Here is a 6,293-nt window from a genome sequence, read left to right as displayed (position 1 = left end):
CCTCAGAATCAGTCTCCTGACTGGCAGAATCTTAGACCTGCCGCCTCCTGCCCTGGGTCCAAAGCCGACCTGATTCTCTCCTAAAGCCTTTGGCAGCCTTGTCACCTGAGAAACAGGGAGCTATTTGCCCAGAGCAGTGCAGGATGTCCAGGAGGGAGCATCCCCATCACCCTGGGGAATGGAGCCAGATGCCTGAGCTGCCACTGGGAATGGGCACCTTATACACATCATTCCCTCCAATCCTCATAGCTCTACAACATTAGAATTGTAAGCCCCCATTAACATTTACAGAACCTGAGACTCAGGGTTGTAATTTGCTCCAGCTCTTACAGGAGTAAGTGGCAGAGCTGGGATTCAATCGTCTCTGTCTCCAAAATCCACACCAGGACTGTAAAAGTGACCTCAGCGAGTCCCTTCTCCAGTGTGAACCTCAGCTTCCCCTCTGGACAGATAGCCCATGATGATAAAACGCCCCGACTCAAACCCCCCTTTCCTTTGCACACCCCACCCCAGGTCACTGGAGGTAGTCTGGAGCCTTGAGGACCATAGGACTGCAAGCAGGCCAAGTGAGGTCATGCCCACTGACCCTTCACAGGCAGTCTGGGGCTGGAGAAGAGCTCCTGCCTGGCCCCCTCCCAGGATACTGGCAGAGAGCCCTGGAGCATCCATGCCTCAGAAAGACACATGTGCACCAAGTCGCTGGTCATTTCCCCGGCCGTAACCCCCTGGGCTGGCATCTGAGGGTCCTGGGAGGGGCCTCCTGCTATCTTTGCTCAACTCAGCTCTTATGGCTAAAGGGCTCCAAGAAACACAATCATCTCCCTCCACCCTCAACACACACCCTGCCTATGGGAGAAACCATCGACAGAAACCAATAACAGCCGACACCTGCATAGTCTCCCACCCACCCCAGCCTAGTAAGGTGGTCAGGACAGGATGGTAGTCCCATTTTACAGATGGGCATCCTGAGGCCCAGAGAAGGACAGTAGCTCTCCTCAAGCCATACTAGGAAGTGGCAGAGCTGGGACTAAGCTCTAGCCTCTCAAGCCAGTGTTTTTAGTGCTTTCCTACCAGAGCCTGTGTTTGTCCCATTCAAGCAACACACATTTATTAACCCCTGCCACAGGAGCTTCAAAATGGGCGAGACACAGCCTCTGCCCTTGAAGGATTTGCAGTTGAGTGGAGCAGGGGAAGAAGGATGTCTCATGCAGGAGGTTAATACGGGAGGGTTAAAGAGATCACAATACAAGGGATGACGTGTCAGAGCTGCGGGTCGCTGAAGCTGCCCGGGATGTCAGGAGCAGAGCGAGACTCCTGGAATACCTGTTGAAGGAAAGGTGGACAGACTGAAGGAGTGAATTGTCATATTAACAATGGAGAGGGGAGGGCAGGGATGGTAGAAATCACCTGAGCCAAGGAGTGGCAGTAGGAATAGCACACACAGTTTGACATACATGCAGGGTACGCATCTGAAAGAAAGGAGAAACAAAGTTGAAAAAGTTCAGTAAGGCCACATTTTGAACCACTGTAAATGCCAGGCCAAGAAGTTTCAAAGATCTTCTGTAGATAAAGGTTGCCGTTATAAAACGTGATTTTGGACCATTCATTTGGCAACAAGACGGTGAACCATCAGGCAAACAATGGCAGCTCTGGTGGATAAGGGTGAGGGGTGAGGCTGGAGGCAGAGAGGCAGGAGAGGAGTCTGGAGAGACATGAGGAGGCTGGCCCAGGTCTGGGATGGGATGGATGTGGGAGAAAGGTGTGTGGGCCTGGCTCCTGACACTGCCTTCCTCTGCTCCTAACAGCTGGGGTTCCCTGCTGGCCAGCCTCAGCCTCACGCCACCACAGGGGTCAGTCTTGACTCAGGAAAGGAGGATAAGAAGGTATCCAGCAGCAGGTCTCATCAGCTCTGGCTGGTAGTCAGTTTCTTATCTGGATGAAACACAGTAACACGCAGTGGGCACTCAGTCCATGGTGAGCTGCACTTTCCAGACCCCATAGATGTCACTTTCTCTGGATGTGGGACTGCCCTGCCCACAGCCTGCCAGAGCTGGAGTTAAATGGCCCTGAATCCCAGGTCAAGCTGCCTATAGCCACAATGCTAGGGGCCACCTGCCTGCTGGGCCATACCTCCCCCTAGACTGGAGTAGTAGAAAGGGGGAGGAAGATTTGAAGCCAGACCAACTGGGGCGTGAATTCAGCTCTGTCCCTGACCAGCTCTGTGTTCTTGGCAAGTTACTCAAAATCTCTGAGCCTCATTTTCTTCATTTATAGAAATGAGCCAACAATACTCATGTAACAGGATGTTAAAAATGGGGCTTTTCTGCTCTCTCAGAGTTTTGGCTGATGTCCAAAGGTGAAGATGAGAAAAGACATTAGGAAACTACCTGTGTTTGCAGGACCTGCCAAAAGGGGGCTCCAAACAGACCCTGCACTGCTGCCCACTACCTGCCTCCAGCTTCTTATAGAGTTGAGGGCAGAGAGAAGACCAGTGAAGAAGATGATTTTGAAGAGAGTTTTGGGGAATGCTGATGTTTCTTTTCCTCTTCCCTCCTGCAGATTCAGATAATCAAAAATAGCATTAGGGCTTGGTCAACAGATCTCTCTCTCCCTCCCTCACCAATTCTCAGCTCTGCTTTCCTTGGGGTTGGCTCTATTCTCAGGCAGGCTCTTTCTATGTGGCCACCCATGGCTGTTCAAGGCTTATATCCTTGTTTAGCATCCTCCGACAAAGAGAGACAGCTTCTTATCCAATGGTCCAGCCAAAGTTTCCAGCCTGACTCTCCTTTGCCTGATTTGGGTCATGGGTCCATCTCTGAACCAATCACTTGGCCAGTGTGGGATGGGCTGCCCTGATTGGCCAGATCTGGGTCACATGTCCTCTCCAGGAGCCCTTGTGGATCAAGAGTAGAGAAGGGCACTGAGAGGGCTGTACAAGCAGAGGGAAAGGGATCCTGGGCAGGGGAAAACCTCCATAATCACTGCTTCAGCCTCTGTGCCTCCTTTCCTAATCAGCACATCTAAAGTAGCTCCCTCCTCCCCATTATTCTCCATCTCAACACCCTCCCAACTTCCCTCATTGTTCGCATTGCTATTTAGAATTATGTATTTGCTTACTTACTGTTTGTTTGACTCCTCTGCTCTCCAGTGTCAGCTCCAGACCACTGGAACCACACAGCTCTTGTTCACAGCAGTATCCTGCAACTAGCCCAGTGCCTGACACATAAGAGATGCTTAGAGAATAGTTGTGGCACAAATGGTTGTTACCCTCATAGCGAGTGCCCTTTCTCCAGGCAGGGACCATGTTTATTTCCTATGAGTCTGCCACCCACTCCCACGCTAGGCTGCCCCAGAGGGGCTCACACCCCATGGGCTCCTACTCACCTCCCCACTCTCCCACCCCCAATCTCACTGGCCTTGCCCCAGGCTGTCCTTAACTGAAAGTCATGCCCATGGGACAAGGGTCCAGAGGGCCAAGAAAAGTCCTCCCCTACACTGTCTTCCCACTATTTGCTGTGTGTCTGTCGTACACAGAAGTTGTGGTTGTGTCCTCCTGGAGAAGGCCATCCTCGGGTCCTGCCGGGGAAGGTCCCTGCTCTCATGCTAGGGAGGAGAGGAGGCAAGAAATGGAACTGCAGGACAGGGCAGTGTGGAGGGACGGCTCAGCCTCTTTTGGTCTGCATTTGGAAGCGTCTGGATGAATAGGAGGGTCTCCTGGAGCAAGGAGGAAAAGGCGGTGCTAGTTGTCAGATTTCTGCCTGAGCCAATTTCCCTTCATTCTCCCCAAGCCTTTGTCTAAGAGGTCTTTACCATCAATGTGAGGCACCACTGAGCTGTCACCTGGGAGCTGCCCTTGGTTCTGGCTCAGAACCTCTGATGTTGGAGGAACAGCGCCCCCCGAAGGCTGGCAGGGTCGGGCAGTGCAAATCAGCAAGAGCCCATAGGCCCCATCTTAGGGCTGGAAGAGCTTCTTGCCAGAGTCAATCTGGGTGTTTCTGAATTTTGTTTAGTGCCAGAAGCCTGAGCTTCTTGGACTATGGCTTCAGTCCAATAGTTAGAGAAGCTGCTCCCCAAAGGCTCGCCCGGGGGCAGGGGCAGGTGCAGGGGTGCCACCTGATCCCAGGGTGTTCCTGCTCAAGTCTTCTGCCTGCCCGGGCCTGGCCCCAGTCACTTCCCAGCCTTGGGGTGAGGGCTGGCTGCCCCCCTACCCTGAGCTGTGCAGGAGGGGCCAGCTCAGCGTTCAGGGCTTGCCAGCAAATTCTTTGGCGATGTTGGGCCTCTCAACTGGACCCCGGGATGTCTTCTCCTGGAGCAGAGGAGGGGAGAAAGGCTGCTCCTCAACTCCAACTTTCCTACCTCAAATCCTGTAGTTTTAGGAGTTAAGCCTAGTGCTACAGGGAGGAATGGAGGCGTGGTGGCTCTTCAGACTTCCAAAACGTCTCTTCCAGGCACAAGGAAGGGGTTTTGGCACTTGCTGTGCTAATAGGTTTCCAGACTAAAGCCTCCATCTCAGTCCTATGACCCAGAAATTCTGTTCCTGTGCCCATGATGGAGGAGGGAGGGGCAGCCTGAGAGTCCACCGGCCGGGGAGTGGATGAGTAAAACGTGGCCCATGAGCTGCAGGCACACTCAGCAACGTGGATGCAACTTAAAATCAGAGTGCTTAGTGAAAAAAGTAGGAAACCAGATGAGATTTTATAACAGAGTACAATTTCCATACATTAATAATACAGGCATAGGTGCATGCTTATTTTTAGCATTGTACTATTGCCTCTGGTGTGAATAAAATAAACACGACTATCTAATACCAGTGTATAAAAGATTTCAAAGACTTTGCTTATTTTTAGGATACTAGGGGAACATATTTTCATCCAAAATCTGGACACTAACTTTGTAAGCCAGCACAATAGTATAACATTTCTCCTATGTTAATTTTTTTTTAATTTTGCAATTTTCCATACTTCACATAGTTGAAAGGTATTTCAGTGGTTACTCTCAATAATTCAGTACTATTTCAAATGTACCAAAATACTATAAACTGACTTTGGCATAATATACCTAAGTGGAAATGTAAATTTATGTGTTATTCACAATGTATTTTTGTCCCCCCAATTATTTTTCATTTTCACATCACCTGGGCCCTGAATTTGAATAACATGCTTATTCTACATTTGCATAAAGTCCTGATAAGGTATTAATGCTTCTAATTTCCCCTTACATTTAAGAAAAATAAATTATTTTCCGAGTTAAAAAAAATATACTCACACAAAATACATGCAAGAACACATGCAAATAATAAGATATGCATTAAGCCCATTAGTGTGCTTACCTATAGAGGAGAGGGGGATGGGAGGGAACTATGGGATAAGAGGGAATTCATTAAATCAACATCAAGGAAGGGGCCTTACTCAAAGATGATAATGGACCATGAGGCTAAGTAATTCAACCTTCCTGTCCATACCTAAGGGCAAAACAAAGGAAAAACCCTGCAAAGCTCCTGTCTCCAGGTTCCAGGCTAAGTTCATCTGCTCCAGCTCTGGGGCCCAAGGTCTTCCAAGAGTTTGAGTCAAAAGCACAGTGGCCTGTGGTTTATCACCCACCCATCCAGAAAATTTCTAGAAGCTTGTGGTCAAGGCTCAAGAAATTTCACCCTAAAAAAGACTGTGAGACTGAGAAACGTGCCCCCTAGAGGCCAGAAATGTGGTCAGGGTCTATTTGAGTTGAACCAAAACTTCAAGAGAACGGAGCCTAGGCAGTCTGTCCTGGTCGACCTCGAAGGCTTTGACTGCCCAACAGCTCTAGCTCCCAGCAGTGTTCAGGCTGCCGTGGCTGTGAGGGCAGGAACTGGCTGGGCAGGGCCTGGCAGAGCACTAGTCAACCCGAAGCCTGCTGTGCTTTTGGTCCTGTACATCCAGCTCCCACATCAACCAGGATTCCAAGGACACAAGCCTCAAGAGCACTGCCTTGCTTAAAGAGCCCTGAAGAAGTACTGACCTTTTATGTCTGTGATACATTCTGTTTCACATCCTCCCATGATATAGGAGCCCTCAGCAAAATTATAAAGACAAACTTGGGTGGAAATCTGTACCGTTTCTAAAGTCCTGTGCTCATTCTTCAGCCCTTCCATGCAGGGGTCAGGGGCTCTCTGGCTGCCCTGGCCCTCCCTGTGGGAAAAGCTGATGAACTTGTTCTCACTAAGGTGTGAGGGTCCGAAAAGTTTCCCTTCCTAGAACAAGCTGCATGCTGCTTTAAGAGCCTGGCATGTACTGTGAAAGGAAAATTAAAATGGAGTT

This window comes from Eubalaena glacialis, chromosome 2 (genome assembly GCF_028564815.1).
Source record: "Eubalaena glacialis isolate mEubGla1 chromosome 2, mEubGla1.1.hap2.+ XY, whole genome shotgun sequence".
In the NCBI taxonomy this organism is placed as follows: domain Eukaryota; kingdom Metazoa; phylum Chordata; class Mammalia; order Artiodactyla; family Balaenidae; genus Eubalaena; species Eubalaena glacialis.
The sequence above is the reverse complement of the archived record's forward strand: the minus strand, read 5'-3'. Positions refer to the sequence as shown.